This window comes from Felis catus, chromosome C1 (assembly GCF_018350175.1).
Source record: "Felis catus isolate Fca126 chromosome C1, F.catus_Fca126_mat1.0, whole genome shotgun sequence".
In the NCBI taxonomy this organism is placed as follows: Eukaryota; Metazoa; Chordata; class Mammalia; order Carnivora; family Felidae; genus Felis; species Felis catus.
The window spans coordinates 168,867,365-168,886,491 of record NC_058375.1 but is presented as its reverse complement, the minus strand read 5'-3'; the positions used below and the strand labels follow the sequence as shown (position 1 = coordinate 168,886,491).

Genomic DNA, 19,127 nt, shown 5'->3' with positions numbered 1-19,127 from the left:
ACAGACTTCCAAGTTTGAGAAGCCAAATAAGCAGAAATTTTTTCACAATGATGCTCGTTTCAGAGACTCTCCATTAGCCTTTCTGGTGGGAGTTCTGACGGGGGAATTGAGAAAGCCATGTGGAAAATTCTACTGTTAACTGCAAAGTTCTCAGCCAAATACTGTTCAGGGAGCTTTGACTTTGTGGCTTGGTTTTATACATCAACCTTCTCATGTTACATTCACTAGCCTTAACCCTGATATGAACTCTTGAAAACTGAAGAGTCATTTTAAATAAGCATTTTCCCACCACACAAAGTATTCTGTAAGAATTCTGCCATCACAAACCACACACTCCAATTGATGTGTTTGCAAATATTCCCTCACATTGGTCATTTTCATTCTTCAAAGTCTCACTTGCCCTGAGTTATTCAAGAAATAACCACTCTCTTCTTGTGTGAGAACACCAAATTATTTTTTTCTCATTTTAGAATTTTTAAATCCACGCTCTGTGTTTGAAAGTCAAGTTATACGTTATAAAGTAATTCAGCGTGGTTACTGGAATTGTGACAATGCGAGTGAATATATGAATACTCGTAAAGCTGCATCTTGCTGCTCTGAATGCCCCCTCTCTCCTTTTCTTTTCTACTGACAATGTATTTTATGCTTACCCAATACCAGCTATGCCAATAAGTTTTTGTATGCATTCCCTGACCTCATACTCACAATTGTAAGATGGTATTATTTTTCCCATTTGAAGTTGAAAAAAACAAAGCATATTTAACTTGTGTTAGTGAGTAAGGGGCAGACCTAAGATCTGAAACATCAAGTGGAGTAGATTCTATTACTTATGCTACACTGTTCTCCTATTGTCTCTCTTTTAATCAAATATATTTGAATTACTGTATGTATGTCACAAAACTACATAACTATATATGTTTACATAATTACACATTATAATTATACATTGTAAGTATATGGTTATTTTATATATTATACTTAAATAACATATAATGTATAATTATGTATGTTATAGTGTAAATAATATGAATATGTATTAGAAAATCATATAAAATATATCTAATTCGGGGTGCCTGGGTGGCTCAGTTGGTTGGGCATCTGACTTCGGCTCAGATCATGATCTCACTGTTTGTGAGTTCAAGCCCCACATCAGGCTCTGTGCTGACAGCTCGGAGCCTGGAGCCTGCTTCAGATTCTATGTCTCCCTCTCTCTCTGTTTGCCCCTGCTTGTGCTCTGTCTCTCAAAGATAAATAAAGATGTTTTAAAAATTTAAAAAATACATATATATATCTAATTCATGGGGCACCTGGGTGGCTCAGTTGGTTAAGCATCTGACTCTTTGTTTCAGCTCAGGTCATGATCTCACGGTTCGTGGGTTCGAGCCCTGCATCAGATGCTTGGAGCCTGTTTGGGATTCTCTCTCTCTCTCTGCCCCCACCCCACTCGTGCTCTCTCTCTCTCTCTCTCAAAATAAACTTTAAAAAATCATTTAAAAAATAATATATGTAATTCAATACATACATTATATATGCAATACATATGTGATTATAGCATCAGGGTTCCAAAAAATTTGTAATCTATAAGTATAAAGTCACGAGAACCAGGGTGTTCTGCAGATATAACTGAACAGGAGTCAGTACATTTTAGTCCTATCTCATACTTTGAAAACATCCCTGTTCCAGACCTTTATAGCTCTCAAATTATGATTGCCTCTTCACACAAGCCAGTCTAATAATGGCCCCATAAATTATGCCACTCTAAAAGAATTATGACTATTTCAGCCAGGAGTGGATGTGGCAATAGTTTTTGTTAAAGCAGCTTGTATTCATTACAATGAACAAGACTTTATTTGTAAAACTACTCATTCTACTGAAGATCATGTGAAGCTATGGTTTGGTGACGTAGAAAGAAAATAACCTGCTGGCAAACGTGTTGCTGTGTTTCTTTATGTTGACAAAGATCTAACAGTATCCACCAGAAGAGTATATAGCAAAGGAACATGTGTCTGCCATGATTAGTTGTTTCCTGTGCTATATTGGTTAAGTACTTTTAAAGTAACCCTAGATGCATAATAAACACAGCTTGAATTTTCCTGTGCTTGTGTGGTAAAGATAAAGATTTAATAAATGGCCCTAACACTCATATTTTAGGCATTTGGTTTAGAAATAACAGCATACATTTCCTTTGTGGTCCCTTTAACTCATTTTCAATCTACATCAGTAGATTTGGGCTGGATAAACTTGTTTCTGCCAGATAAAAGTACATAGTCTAATGAAACATAATATTCAAATAAAGGAGACTGAAGGCTATTTTTTACTCAAGAACAAAATTTCAAAGGACTAAGATCAGCTTTAAATGATCATTTGTTTTTTTTATACGCATGCACCAGTGTGGATATCCACATATATGTCTCCATTTTCTGTGACAGCAAAGCAGATTTAAAATGTAAAACTGACAATTTGAAACTTTTATTGGATAAGCTGGTGCTTGGTTTTGTTTTTGCTTTTGTTTTTTGTTTTTTGTTGGTTTTTTTTTTGTGTATGTGTGTGTGTGTGTGTGCTGAGATCTTAACTTGCCAAAAATAAGCTCTTTATCTTATCTTTACCATTTCTTAATAGTATGGTATATACAGCAATGATTTCAAACAGAAATATTTTCTACTTTGCTTTTTGGTAGAGCAGGCTATTTCACTGCACATAAAAGAAGTGATATGGGCAGCATATAAAGGAGCTAAAACTAATGAGCTCTAGTATTTAAGAAAAAAAAAAGTGTGAAGCCAAGTTAGAAGTGGGTGAGAAAAATGTATACAAAGTAACTACAAGGGCAAGCCTGAGAAGTTATGCAGGCATTAGTTTACGAATAGGTGTGAATATAACTTAAAATGCTCGCAGAAAAAAAAAGTGTAAAACAGGGTGTAGAATAAATTAAGTGCATGTTTACAGCTGTGATGCCTAAAAAAAAACAAAAAACAAAAAAAAAACTCTCACCAACCAGACTAAGAATCATGGGGCCTTAAAGATACTGCCTGGTCAGAAATAATGTAATTTCCATAGAGATACTAATAGTTGTCTTTGAAAGGCTGTAAGACATCTATAAAGACATCTACGCTGGGTTACTGACTAAGGATAGCTTGGAGTTTCCAGCTGGGCAGTTTTGATACTCCTAGAAATCGGCTCTCTTTGACTTACAGTTGAACTACAAAGAATCTCACTATGCATTTCATTCCCAAGAGGTAGAAAGTGTGTCTGAGTGGGAAGACACAAATTAACTTGTTATCTGGAAGGAGTGTGGGACATAGAATTTTAAAAGATGGGTAAATACCTGAAATTTTTTAATGCTTTCATTTCTTCAGTTTAGATTTGCCTTAATTTTTATTTTTTTAAAAAAATTTTTTTTCAATGTTTATTTATTTTTGGGACAGAGAGAGACAGAGCATCAACGGGGGAGGGGCAGAGAGAGAGGGAGACACAGAATCGGAAACAGGCTCCAGGCTCTGAGCCATCAGCCCAGAGCCCGACGCGGGGCTTGAACTCACGGACCGGGAGATCGTGACCTGGCTGAAGCCGGACGCTTAACCGACTGCGCCACCCAGGCGCCCCTTGCCTTAATTTTTAAAGTAAGCCACGGTTAGACACATTTTCATACAGATTTTAGGTGTTTGCCTTGACATTCTTTTATTCCGTGTTAATTAAAACATTTATGATATGTGTTCTTTGTGAAATAAAGATCATGGGATTTGGAATCAGAAAAAGTCAGTTTAGTTCTGGCTAAACTCAAACAAATCATTTATTTTGCCTGAGTCTAAGTTTCTTGGGGCTATTAAAATCTTAAAAGCATTGAGTAAGTCAGTCAAATGATAGTCACTATTTTTTTTAAAAACAGAGTAGGGGGGCGCCTGGGTGGCGCAGTCGGTTAAGCGTCCGACTTCAGCCAGGTCACGATCTCGCGGTCCGTGAGTTCGAGCCCCGCGTCGGGCTCTGGGCTGATGGCTCGGAGCCTGGAGCCTGTTTCCGATTCTGTGTCTCCCTCTCTCTCTGCCCCTCCTCCGTTCATGCTCTGTCTCTCTCTGTCCCAAAAAAAATAAATAAACGTTGAAAAAAAAAACAGAGTAGGTACTAAGGTAGATGCTTTAAAATTATAATTCATTTAACCCTCATACTTCTCAAGGAAAGGATTATTCGTTTCATTTTTCTGATGAGAACTAAAAGCGTAAAGAGGTAACTAATCAGCCTCAGCTCACACCGGTGGTAGGTGTGGGAGCCACAAATTAAATCCAAGCCTGTGTTCTCTCAAAGACCGTGTTCTTTTCGTTATGGCGCCTTACCCCCCCCCCCCAAAGGATATGACTGTATTTTATAAACTGAGAAGTTTATTCAATGTTATTCCAATTGAATGCAAGGTTAGTGATTAGGATTTTTATCACTTAATGTAATCAGTTAACCCTTTGCTTCGTATTTTGAGCATGTCATAATACACTGTCGCAATTTCTTCTTTCCACTTTCTATCCTGGTTGACATGTAAACGAAAGCTCAGGAAGAAACCTGGGACAGATATTTTCTCTCCCTTCTGGGCCCACAGCCAGACCACCTTTCCCAGCCTCCAATTCAGTTACAGCAGGCAATGTATTGAAAGTTCCAGGTGATGAACCATGGGCAGAAGTAATGTACAGAGCCTCTGGGGCTGGCCCACAACACTTTCCATTTTTCTTTCTTCCCTTACCAGCTGTTTCAACGCCAAGGTCCCAGAAGGGGACTCCAAAGCCCTTGGGGATGGTAGAGCCATTAGACAAAAGGAATTATGTCCTTAAATAACTACATAAAATAGAGCTTCTTCTACTCCCAGACCATGCCATCCACACTCTGCTCTAACTTGAGTAATCCACCTTTGCTGTCTTAAACCACTCAGATTTGGGAGTAATTCATTACATTCGTTAGTCTGCCCTGACTCATTTAAGAGCATACCTAAGAAATGGTTTATTGAACCTGACCTGTGGCCCATTTAGCTCAGGTGCCTGTCTCACCTTTGCACAGGGGTACATTACATAAGAATAATGAAGTAACAACGGCCGCTACAATTCTATAAAGTACCTACTATGTGCTAAGCTTATAGTTAAATGTTAAGTACAAGCCACTGACCTCAGCTTACATATTTTATTAAATCTTCACCCTATGAGAAGGGCACTATTCATTATTTTCACTTTACAAGAAAAAAAAAGATTCTAATTCAGTTTAAGTCACTTGCTCAAACTCTAATACAATTCATTCTGACCCCTAAACTATAAGTCTGTATCCATTATACAGGAAGGTTTTGTTGTCCTGGATTCCTTAAATAATCTAACCACAATGTATCATTATAAATTTACCTAAACATTTAAGCAATGTATGTATAGTTTCAATTTGAACCACCAATATTTAGACCTTTCCAATCTTTACTAATTTCTTTACATGTCTTCGAGCTTCTTGCTTGGAGCTGTAAGAAGTGACCCCTCATACTCTGCAATTCACTGGCTTTCCTGATGCAAAACCTCCAAAATATAGCTTATCATGTAGTTTTTGAAACTCCATTTTTAAAATAACTTCATAAAAGTATTTTGGTTGACCTCAAAGAGGTTTTCTACTAACTTCTAGGATTTCCTTTTGGTCATGAAAGAACATTGAGCCAATTTTTTTGAAAAAAAAATCATCTATAAGTTGTCCATTAGTTCTGAAATAAAGTTCTAATTATTCTCCGTCAAGACAGACTTACCCTCGTCTGTATCAAAGTTAGTGGCCATTTTCTGCTCACTCTCAGAGCCTGCGGTTTTTTCTCCTCTCAGATTTTACTGGCCAGAAAAGACTGTATCATATATAAACTTGAACATTTCCCTCTGCCTTCTTTACTCCAATACTCAATAAAACAACATCACCGCCACTAATCTGCAATGGACACTAGTGGCAGTGCTTTATGTGGTAAAATAACTGTTCATCATTAGTCAGTTCTTGGTTTAAAGCCAGTTCCCAACCACTGATGTATGTGGAGGCTGTCTGTGCCTGCACAAAACCAGAGGAATGATGGGGAGAGGGGAGGAGAGAGGAGGAGGAGACTTTGTCATGACCATTGAAATGGGTAATGAGAAAGATACAGAATTGTATATGTTTATCTCATGTAAGTGAGGACTCTGCATAAATTGGTTTGTTTATAATGAACTGTTAGTAACAGGATTCATACTTGCTCTTAATGCAACTACTTTTTTTTTTTTTTTTTTTTTTTTTTTTTTTTTTTTTTGCCAATAGGATAGTTTACGATTCTTTGTGGGCAGTGAAAAAAAAAGTGTTTCTTATCTTACACTCTTCTACCTTAATTTTACCACTCTGTACATTTATCCTTTTTAGCTCTTCACTATAGATACTGGAAACATAAATGATAAAAAGTAAAGACTGGATTACCATATCAATTAAATTAGTGACCTCTAAATAAGTTACCCAAATCAAAATTTTGCCTCTAAAAAAGCTCCAGCGGTAATTTTTTTCACCTCTGTGGCCCCCAAGGAGCACAGTGTCCATTTTTCCTTGATTGCAGGTGAAGGCTGGGAGCAAAGCCTCATTACTTCCCCTACTACTCTTTTCCCCTCTCCCTGCCCTGCCCCCTATAAGTTTCTCTATCTACAGGGAAGGAAAACATTATCATACAAAAAGGACAAGACTAGTTTTAGACTCTGCTCTTAATTTTCTGAAGATTTTCCATGAGGAGATTCTAGATTGCCCTAGAAAATAAGCATTCTCTCCGTTTCATGTATCATGTCCCTCAATTCCACCCTCTATAGAGATAGCAGGATAACCTCTCTAAGACATAAGGTGCAGGTTTGGGGGCGCCTGGGTGGCTCAGTCCATTGAACATCCAACTCTTGACTTCAGCTCAGGTCATGATTTCACGGTTGGTGGGTTCAAGCCCCCCCGCCACCAGGCTCTACGTGGACAGTGTGGAGCCTGCTTGGGATTCTCTCTCTGCCCCTCTCCCACTCACTCATTCTCTCTCAAAATAAATAAATAAATACAAATTTAAAAATGTAAGTTGCAGGTTTAAAACTCTAAAATGACTTTCCCCTCCCCCTCCAGAATAAAGTCCCAGCATCTCCACATAGCCACCGTGCTCCTGCACAGTGTCTACTCCCGGCCGACCCGGCCGGTCTTCCCATCTCAGAGATTGTGCAGCCACAGCACAGCCCTAACACAAGCAAGCAGTCTGCAGTCTGTCACTTCCAGGGCTTGGTTTATACCTCTCTCACCCTCCACTCTGCCTATTGCCCCCACAGTCGCACAATTCCATGTCACCTCCCCAGGAATCCTTCCCTGAAACTGTCATCCCCTCCCCTACCTCCTACACTGACTTCCCCTTGGATGTCATAATAACCTGCGCCCAACACCATCACTGCTTTTGCCCCGTTATGTTTTAATTATCTATGTACCTGTCTTCATCATTACACTGTTAGCTGGAGGGCAAAAACTTTGTCTTTTGTTTTTACATCTCAAGGTCCTAGCGGATGTTCCAGCACATAGCAACTGATATTTCGCAAATGAAAACATTAAGTGTATTCACAGTAAGCTCATGTGACCACCCAAATTAAGTTCTGACAGACTTCACTGATATGCATGTCTATGGACGCTGCTGCCTCAAACCTGGTCTTCCAGCCTTCTTTTTAACTGAGGACCTCTTTTAACTGTATAGGGATTTTTGCATTGTTTTTTTGTTTTTTGTTTTTTTCCATGTCTATAATCCTGCTTCTTTGAAGTTTTTTTTTTTTTTTTTTTTTTTTTGGTACCTTATCAAACATTGTCTAGGTTTTTTCTTATTTTTTTCTCTCTACGTTCTCATACAGTATTTTGGTTACTTGGTAATGGAGTGAAGTGGTTGGCAAAAATTATACTACAACTTATGTGGTTTTTTTTAATTATCCTTAACTAGTTGTACATGCTATGACATTTTGATAACAAACTATGATTTAACCAACTTAAATTATTTCAAAGTATGTGCATCTGCACCCATTTTGACCATCTGTAGATTCAAAATTAATATCGGTCTATACAGTAGCTTTACTGATTATTGGTTTCAGATTATGCTAGTCCATGGGTGTTTCAAATTTCTGCATTCTTGAAGCTGAGGGTTTCGTCAACTTCCTTTCCTCCACCTCAAATTTTCATAACAAATTTTGCTGCAGTTAGGACATACCAACAAATATACCTATGGGCAGAACATTTTGATTGTTTATAATGCAGCAGAGTAAAAAGGTACTTGATTTTATGATTAAAGTAAAGCTAAAAATGACTTCTTGTGACAGTTTTTAGCGTCTAAAACTTTTCACCTCCCAAAGTGCAAAGTAAAGACTGTGCATATGTTATGCTACAAGACACACAAAACATACAAATAAAGCAGGAAAAACTTTGCCTTGTACAAATAGAGTAAGTCTATTTACTCTACAAAGAAATTGACAACAGTGACTTAAAGAAACATGGCTTGTTGGTACACTAGCAATACGCAAACATTAAAGTAAGACATAATGGATATCAAAATGTATTTCCAGTAAAACTTAAATGATTACATCAAGATGTTAACAGTATCTCTAAGTGGATGAAATATAGGCTTTTTTTCTTCTCGATTTTCTGGATTTTCCAGTTTTCCAAAATAAAGATCTGTTCAAATAGGAAAATTACTTCTGTTCCAAAAAAGAAATAAACAAAGACAGTATCTCTGCCTTTCTATAGCTCACATTTCTAACCATAATCTCTACTAATTTGCAGGTTTTAATGTATTTTCACATTTAAAATGTCATTTGATTCACTCAAGAAAAGAGAGTCCTACAAATGAGAAAAATTAGGCTCAAAAATTAAGGAAACTTTCTTAAGATTGCCCAGCTAGCTATTAAGTGGCAGAGACACTTTTTAAACAAATTCTGATTCTATCTTGAGTATCGACTATTTTGTTGAAAAAGGTAATCATAGACATGTGAAGAAGGTACAGGAGGGAGAGAGCCACAAACCTGGAGAACAGGAGGGGTTATCAGGAGGAAAACCAAGAGCTAACATTCACTCATTGTGGACCACATGCCCCACACTGAGTTAAAAGGGCAGCACAGAGAATGGCCTTTAATCTTCTGTGAAGTACTTATTATTACCATCTCAGTTCTACAAAAAGGGAAACAGAAGTACAGAGAGGCCACGAAATTTGATCAGTCACGGAGACGTAAGTGGCAGGGCCAGGATTCAAACCCACACATTCTGACACATTCTGGGTCAACACATTCTGACTCCAGGGCTGCTCCATGCTAGCTAGTGGCATAAGCATAGAATCACCAAAAGACCTAGTCAAGTTTCAGGTTTCCTTGAAAGACCAGAATGATTAGCAATGAATCAGTTTTCAATCAGTTCAGCAACCTATGATCTTTTAAAACTCATCATTTAAAAAAAATATTAGTTTTTGTTGCTTTTTAACAGATGAAGGGAAAGCAAAAGATTAAACAGCAAAATGTAACCGTGATTTAACAATCTTTTTAAAACCATGACTGTAGGGCACCTGAATGGCTCAGTCAGTTAAGCATCCACCTGATGATCCGCCAAGATCATGATCTCATGGTTCCTGATCTGGAGCTCCGCTTGGGATAAAACATGAGCCCCGCTTCTCTCTCTCTCTCTCTTTCTGCCCCTCACTCACTTGTGGCCCCTCTCTCTCTCTCTCTCAAAAAAAAAAAAAAAACAAAACATGATTATGGGAGAAAAAATGCTTTTATTGCATGAAAATACAAATCAACTGGTTGTATTAATCATGAAGCAGATTCAACAGCAGAATCGACACTAACAGAATAACCATCTGATTTTCAGGTTACAGCATCACTTCAACCTTCCCCGTTTACTTATAAAGCTAACATCCTGGCTTTGGTTTTCCTCTTGCTCAGAGCCCTAGCTGTCACCATTTTAAGTGGGAGAGCAAGGATATGTGTATATGTATGTGTCTGAGTGTATATTTGCGTGTGTATGTAACAAATACACATCGACAGAAAGAGAGAGACTTTTTAAGGGTCTTGCCTTCTCATACTAAACCCACCAATGGAGTATTTTACTTTGGACTTTACTAGACTTTGCTGAAAATAAATTTTCTGACCCATGACGCCTCCTGAGTCAAAAAAGAATTTTTTTTTTTATCTTTGAGTTCTATAAAATTAGATTTGAATTTAACCACTTAGCCATTCCAGATTACAAGTCTGGTTTCCTCCTGGGTATAAACCCAATGAATATAAATCATTATCTATTGCAATCCCACTTGAACATGGTACACTTCATAAAACAAGCACAAGAAGAGTGCAGCTAGATTCTAACGCAAACGCCAAGTCTCAGGTTTATTTAATTTCCTTTAGACTTTCTACATGGAATTTAGTGAATCAATTATTAAATATTAGCATCACTCCTGGCATTAGATAATCTACTAGCTTTCCTGACCTAAGTATTACCAATTCACTTCCTTTGTCTGCACTGATTTTCCAGAGAGAGAGACCCAAGATAAATTGCCTGGTAGATTTTAAACTCTTTACCTTTAGACATTTCCTTTGCTGTTTTTTTTTTTTTAATCCTTGCAAATTTAGACACGACAGAAAACTGTTATTTGCCTCATAATGGCCTCTTCAGTGTGTTTCACAGTCTTTTGTAGAGAATAATGACATAATGATAGTGTTCTCAGACCTATATTTTCTACTTGATAAACTAGCAATTATATGATTAAAGCATTTTTAGAAACTCACATTAAGTATATGATACCCTAGAAACCAGTCCATCATGTAATTACACAGTCAGGAGAGAAATAATTTACATAACTAAAAACCATCTGAAACAGTATTCAGGACCAATATGTGATTTTTCTAGCAGATTAAGTATTTCAAAAATATTAAATAATTTAATTATAATATACTTTTAATGTTAGGATTAAAAATTCTGAATTTTATAAACTGTATTTAAACTTTAAATTTTTGTACTTAGTGAAAGGAAACTATGCGAAACTCTGCTGAAAACGTGCTAATGTGCTGGGTACATTAGGACCAGCATAGAGAAACCTTATGATTTCTCTTCACAGAACACATACTTACAACAGAGAAGGTTCTGTTCTAAGCAGGCTATGCCTAGGTATTCAAGCTCTATGATGAACATCAACTTTGCCCTGGACTTTTCTTAGATATAGCTTATAGGCAAATTTGATTAGATCTTTGTGATTTTTTTTTTTTTTGAACATCAGATTACTACACCTACATTGTGTTGAGTTGGAGGAGATATAAACATATTCATACATATCATTTTCTTTAGAAAATAGGAAAGACACTTAATGGATGTCCAAGAGATTCAAACACCATATACCATAACCAAAGGATATAAACACCATCCTTAAAACATCAAGATAATGTCTCTTTTCAGTTTTTTGCTCAGCTTCTGGAAGAACCAGTTACTTTGCTTTTCCCAAATTCACTGAGGAAAACTATAAAAAATTATAGAAGTATATCCTGAGGTCTAGCCCTTCAAAGGTATAATTTCATACACATAATCACAGCAGTGAGAACTACCTCAAAAAGTAAGCATGCATTATTAAGTAAAAATAAGGGTGCCAAACTCTGTGTATTAAGACACTGTGTGTTTAAGAAAAACAATGTATAGTTATATATTTGCATGGGGTTATAAGCATAAAAAATTATTTCTGTGAATGTACACAAGAAACTTATACCTGGGTTATCTTGTTCATATCCATGGCGGGGAAGGATGTGTGTGAATTAAGCATGTAGGCAGGAAACCAAGCATGACTTTTCCTGTGTATTGTATACTTTATGATTTTCGAATCATTTGAATGCATTATGTACTCGAAAAATATGTCAATCTTAAAAAAAAAAGAAAGAAAAGAAAAAGGAAAAGAATGCAAGGGGTCTTGATCCGTGTGTGGAGATAAGAAATATAGACCAAGTGTGTTCTTAACTATGATACCAAGTGAGTTTTAAGAGCAAAAAACAGCAAAATTAGATGCCTCTTGTTACTAGTTTATTCCACCACCACTACCAGCCCTCAGTGAGGTTGGCTTTTATGTTTTCTAACTCAAAAAGAGTTATGTTAACATTTTGTGTTAATAATGATAGCAATAGAATCAGACCACCACAAGGCGTTTGGGTATCCATATCTGATGATCAGCAAAATCGTAAACACCCTTGACAGTTTCTGAGAGATATGATGAGGAAATCAGCCATGGCCAACAACTAATTGCCACCATCGTATATAAAGCTTACCTTGACCCTCAGTAATGTAATCCATTCTCAAAGCCTCTGCTATCTAAAGCACTACAATGGGGTGGAGATAAAAACAAAGATAGCGAGGAAGTACATAAATACCATCACAACATCGCTGATCTGACCAAACTTATGTGCTGTTATCTGTTTTTTCCAGATCTACACTTCCTGAAACATTCGCTTTACAACTGAGTAACCATCCCCTCTGATATTAGGAAACAAGAAAAAAAAGAATTGTTAATTTGTCAGTCCTGTGTAAAGAATAATAATGATGGAGATACCATCTGACATTGGCATAAAGCTTCACAGAACTATCGCTTACAGAACCTCATGGCCCCATCATCTCTGGGAATTAGGTAGGCTTGGCATCATTAACTGTACTTTCGGGGGGGGGGGGCGGGGAGGTGGTGGGGAGGGGAGAGCCTATTTCAAGGCTAGCAAGTGGCAGGCCTAGGACCCATCCCAGGTCTTCTGAGCTCATGTTCACTGCCATTATATGCTGTGTGTCTTCTCAGCATCTGGGTTTTCTCCTTCCCTAAAGAGCAAAGGCTTTCCACAGTTGTGGACAGTTTGATACATAATAAAGTTTACGGCTCCATTGAGGAAGGAGGCCAACAACATGCTGTTGTCTAGGTCTCTAGTGAAATTTCTTTATAAAGATCAAAACTGTTAAAAAGGAACTGCAGTATTTTGCAAAATGAAACAAACATCGATTGCAACATTTGAGCTTTCAACTGGGACTTAAGAACATCGTGTCCTGTAATTTTGATTTTAGATAACCAATTGTAACTACTGATACAACTCCTGGCTGACCTTGTCAGTTTACATCTAGGGATGCATGAATGGAAAAAATATTGAATTGTTTCTTTATTCTATTTCTGCCTGCTCGTAAAAATCCCATCTTCCTAGCCACAATGGAAGGCAATGTGGTAGCATAGCAATATAATACACTACAGAAATGAATCAAAACTTGATGGGAAATCTAAATCACATTATACTTTGGGCTATTCAAATAAGAAAAAAAACAACCTTGAAGAAGTCTGTTCTGAGTTTATTTGCACTGCCCTTTGGTATATGCTGGTAGAATTTCATTGCACCCTCTAAGGTCTTCAATGTAAACCTTTAGAAGTCTTGAGTTCAGGCAGGCTACGCTGTTGTCACTAATTTCTTGTGCTAATGTTATACTGAAGAAATTTTTAATCTTTTGGTATAAACAGAGCAAGATAAAAAAGAAAGCTTTTCAAAACTAGACTTTCAGAAAATTAAAGACAATAATTATGACATTAAAAAATGTCACCATTTGTGCCTTGATAATATGACCTATCACAAAAATGCCATTTTAATTGTTTTACCATATATTTAAACATTTTGTGTTGTTTTTCCCAGTAGGGCCAAGCTTAGTTTAAGACTATTTTTAAAAATTTTTTTAACGTTTATTAATTTCGAGAGAGAGAAAGCACCAGTGGGAGAGGGTCAGAGAGAGAGGGAGACACAGAATCCGAAGCAGACTCCAGGCTCTGAGCTGTCAGCACAGAGCCCAACACAGGACTCGAACTCACTAACTGTGAGATCATGACCTGGGCCGAAGTCGGATGCTCAACTGACTGAGCCACCCAGATGCCCCGAGACCATTTTTTTTACTAGAAATCATGATACTACTGAGCTCTAAGGAAAACGCTATCCATCACACTTCTGTTGCAGTCATAAAATAATTACTAACGCTTACATATAAAGTATATATAACGTAAATATGTGTATGTGTATAACTTGACAGGTAAACTTTTTAAATAAAAAAATAAAACACTTTAGTTTTTCTCTTTTCCATAAAACAAATCACGTCTAATGAATTTCACTTAAATTTTACAGATAGATGGAACAAAAGAGAACACAATGCAGCAAAGAATTTCAGTGTATGTTGAACAGCACTCAGGTCCTGTTGATAAAGACACCTATCACAGGAGCAGATAATCCTGGGATTTGGGGGCAGGTACGTGAAAGGCTCTATGATAAGGCTGCTGGTGAGTGCTCTTGGGGTCAGAAGATGTGGATGCCAGCCCTGACCTCTCCCGACTTAGCCATCCACTCTACGCTTGAGAGCTGAATTCTCACCTTCACATCTTTACAATGGAGATCACCATTCCTGTTTTAGGTGGTATTTGGGAAAATTAAATTCAGCATCTAAATGAAAATACCTAATATACTGTAAAATGCCACATAAATGTAAGATAGCACTATGACTAATAATACCTGAATTTTAATGCGAAAGACCATGCTAAGATTGCAGCGTACAAATTCAAACAATACAAAACGTTGTAAAAGTGAGTAGCAAGAATAAAATAGGCTATCATTTTAATTTTTATTTCATATGTTTTTAAAAATACAATACAGATGCTATTTATACTGGGGAAGCAGCAAAACATCTGTACCTATTCTTAAAGATTCATTTACATCTCCTACTCCTGCTTCTCAGGCAAAACACAAAATGTTCATCTCCTACTTGCTAGACGGAACACATAGATGTTAATAGTGTTATTTTTTTTTAATGTTTATTTATTTTTGAGAGAGCAAGAGAGAGAGCACAAGCAGGAGAAGGGCAGAGAGAGAGGGAGAGAGAGACAAGGAGGGAGGGAGAGAGGGAGACACAGAATCTGAAGCAGGCTACAGGCTCTCAGGTGTCAGCACAGAGCCCAAAGCGGGGCTCGAACTCACAAACCATGAGATCATGATCTGAGCCACAGTCATAGGCTTAACCGACTGAGCCACCCAGATGCCGCAATAATGTTACATTTAATAAGGCAGTATGGGAGCTGGGGTCTTGAATCCTACAAACCTCCCAAAGTCCGCTAATTTTGTGAGCGTGGGTACATAATGTGTTTCTGTTTCTTCGGTTACGAAAAGCAGTTAACAGTCGTACCAAGGCCTCAGAAGACTTAGGGATATAAATGAGTGATCAAAGGTTTAGAGCTTAGTACACTGTCTGCCACATAGTAAGAACTAAAACATGTCTGCTGTTTCAATATGATTATATATTTCCTCATATGGGCATTTCAGACATGCCGACCACTTTCCAAATTCTATTTATAAACACCAAGGAGATAGGAATGCAACCCAGATTCACTTTCTTTCATGAGTTGGGGCACTTGCCCTATAAAGTCCATTCAGATGAAATTTAAGTGATCTTGCTTTCAAGTGTAGCTAGTGAACTTGATAACCAAGATCAACTCACCAAAAAAAGTTCTAACACACTCTAATAGCTTAACAACTGTATTTTCTAATCTTTAAATTTTTTTTTAATGTTTATTTATTTTTGAGACAGAGAGAGACAGAGCATGAACAGGGGAGGGGCAGAGAGAGAGGGAGACACAGAATCTGAAACAGGCTCCAGGCTCTGAGCTGTCAGCACAGAGCCGATGCGGGGCTCGAACTCACGGACCGTGAGATCATGACCTGAGCCAAAGTCGGATGCTTAACCAACTGAGCCACCCAGGCGCCCCTGTATTTTCTAATCTTAAATGATTACAATAGACTTAGTAAAGTTTTTTTTTCAAATTCTTGCCTTGTAGTTTTTATTTCTTCATTTATTTATTTTAATATTTATTTTTGAGAGCAAGAGAGACAGAGCATGAGCAGGGGAGGGGCAGAGAGAGAGGGAGACACAGAATCTGAAGCAGGCTCCAGGCTCTGAGCTGTCAGCACAGAGCCCGACATAGGGCTCAAACCCACGAGATCATGACCTGAGCCGAAGTCGAACACTCAACTGACTGAGCCACCCAGGTGCCCCCTCTTCACTTATTTAAAAAAAAAAAAAAAAAAAAAAAAAAAGGTATTTATAGAGCCCCCTATGACATTCTAGGTATTGTATTTGGTGGTGGGATACAAAGTCAAGCAAAAATACCTCTGCTTTCCTATTTTAAGAAAGATTGACATGGGGCCCCTGGATGGCTCAGTCAGTTGTGCGTCTGACTTTTGATTTTAGCTCAGGTCGTGATCTCACAGTTCCATGAGTCTGAACCCCACAACAGGCCCTGTGCCCTGGCCAGTGTAGAGCCTCCTTGGGATTCTCTCTCTCTCCCAATCTCTCTGCCCCTCCCTTGCTTGTGCTCTCACGCTCTCAAAATAAACTTTTTTTTTAAAAAAAAGATGGATATTAATCACAATCACTCCACAAAATGAATATAAAATTACAACTGTAAAAACTACTATACAGGAGGAAAATCTAGCCCTAATGGGAGTAGGTCATTAAAAGGAAATGAACAAATTATGTCAATGGGGAAAGCTTCCCTGAGGAAGTGAAAATTGAGTTAATATCTGAAGAAAGAGTGGACTTAACAGGATAAGAAGTGTAGAAGTGTAAGCTACTGTGTTACAAGATTTACGATCTGGGTACCGGTAGGAAGGAACTTGGCCCCTTTCGGGCCTAAGGGAAGGCCAGTGAGACTGGACCTCAGAGAAGCAGCAGCCGGGAGGGCATGGATGAGTCTGGTGGACTGAGCCACTCCCTGAAAGCGTGGGTAAGACTGTTTTCTTATCCTACCCGCAAAGGAAAACCACTGAAGAATGTTAAGCCTGGGTACGTGAGTGGTTTTGAGAAGAGGAAGAGGTTGACAGGATCCAATATGAATTATGTGTATAATCAGTTTAGCGGGGATCAGAGTGGTTGTGGAGAAAACAGTTAGGTGACTGCTGCTGGCGTTCAAGAAAGAGAATGTGAAAGCTTAGATTAGGGCAGTTGGGCTGGATGTGCTTATAAGTGATAGAGCAAGAGCTTGGTTTTCCATAATGCATGTATTCTTCTCTTTGATTGCACAGGCCTGTTTTTCATGTAAAGACATTTTTCTCTTGAAACGTTCTCTTGAAAGGCTAATGGTGGGTATGCCATTTAGAAATGCCAATTTCTAAATAATCAGAACCACCTCCCTTTGGTGAAAGCCTGGTCCTGTATTTCGGTAAAACATGGACTGAGAATGAACCAAAAGAAATAAGGTCCATTGAAATACTCTTTTTAGTGTGAAAATGCCACTGATTAGCAATCACTTAGGAAAAATTAGATCAAAGAGCAGTAATATCTTTGAAATGAAGCCGAAAGACAGACAGACAAACACATCCCAGAAAGGAAAAGAGTCAGAGGAAACAGACTCTACTAACAGTAGTAATTCTAAAATAAGCAATGGCATCATCTTTAGAATCTCCCCCAAAGACTAGCTGCTGCAAAAGTACCTCCCATATTTTGGCCACTATTCAACCATACCTAATACATAAAAGTGACACACAATAGTCAAGACACCTTATAGTACCACACACCAACTGAATGCAGAAATACACACACATACACACGCACAGCACTGAAATGAAGCCCACACATATCAAAGGATTAAGCAGAAAAGCAAAAAGGATAGCACAAAACATACCTTCATTTTGCAAACCAGACACACGGAAGCATCCATTACAATTGCCTCTAAGACAAATTGTATCTCTCAACTGAGAGGGAGAAAAAAAAAAATGAAATCGTTGGCAGCCTAGTTCTCCCTGAGTAGAAGTGAGACATTAATTTAGATCATTGTGCACATTGAAAAGTTATTGCACTGCAGGGATTTCCAATTACATAATGCAGACTCGGAACTCTGTTTGGGTGTCACTTGGCTGCCAGCATCCATGGGTGAGCTGTGTAACACTCCTCTGTCATGTAGCTCATGTGAGAAAAGAATTCTGCAGTTCCAAGAAATGGCACTCATCTTGGAGACCTTCCCAGTTACACAAAAGAACATAATTTCCACATTATCCCCAGGCATACTGTCTAGGATGATAACTCTATGAGAGCTTTATGTGTAAATTATACACACAGTTCTACTAACGAAAGGCATGCAGACTGCCTTTTGGTGGTGGCAGGGCCGAGATGCAAAACCAATTTGTTTTTCAATTTTTTAAAAATGACACCTGAGCTCTCTAATAATCGAGCGAGACCGTGAGGGTTAGGTGGTAGATAGGGTAATTGCACCATGGTTATGTAACAGATCAGAACTAGAGCTGACAAGCAATGTCGAAAGTGCAGACCTAACAACCACCTCGTAGCTGGCTTATTTCAGTACTTCAGATTTAAGTCCTTCAAACTTTTAATTTCATACTAATCTCAATTTTTCATCAGGAACTGCACTCTTGCATTCTGGTTTAATTTTTCTGAAAAAAATGGAATGAAAGAACACTTACGAAAAAAAGAGGCCGGAAGTTAAAAAAAAATAGAAAGATGGATATTTTCATATTTATTGTCTATTTGGTGACAAAATTCCACATGTAGTACACAGTGTGTGCCAGACATGAGATAAACCGGAAGACGAGACCGTGTTCTTTTCCTCTAGCACCTCACACCTCCCTTTCTAAGAAGTCCAAAATATGAAAGCTTCTGTGTACTGCTCATCAGTACCATTTGGAGGACTTACTTTCTTGTACTAAATTCAATCATTTTAAACCAAATGAAGAACAGAGATTAGAAAAGTGAGGCAGGCTTAAGAACACTGAGCATTTGTTGAGAATTTTCTATATATATGTAAGCTTTGCACATATTTAAACCTACTGATGGTCTTGCCATTAGATCATTATGTTCGTCATTTTAAAGATGGGGACACTGAAGTTTACACGAGTTAGAACACAAGATCCCAGATCTAAGAAGTGTAGTGTGAATTCAAACCAACGTGATCTGATTCCACAGTGCTCTTTTAAGTAGGTGACACACAATGTTACATTAGTTTCAGGTGTGCAACATAGTGATTCGGCAAGTTTGTATGTAATGTTGTGTTCACAAGTGTAGCTACCATCTGTCATCATACAACACTATTACAATACCCCTGG

At 37.9% G+C, this 19,127-nt stretch overlaps 1 long non-coding RNA gene across 1 annotated transcript in view; it reads left to right on the top strand.

The window, feature by feature from the left end:
* LOC123379194 overlaps positions 1-14,637 on the top strand; it is a 30,157-nt gene extending 15,520 nt beyond the window's left edge. Inside the window, exons 2-3 of the long non-coding RNA XR_006583375.1 lie at positions 12,442-12,640; positions 14,151-14,637. This is a non-coding gene — a long non-coding RNA (uncharacterized LOC123379194). The remainder of the gene's footprint in view (positions 1-12,441; positions 12,641-14,150) is intronic.
* Positions 14,638-19,127: the final 4,490 nt, after the last annotated feature.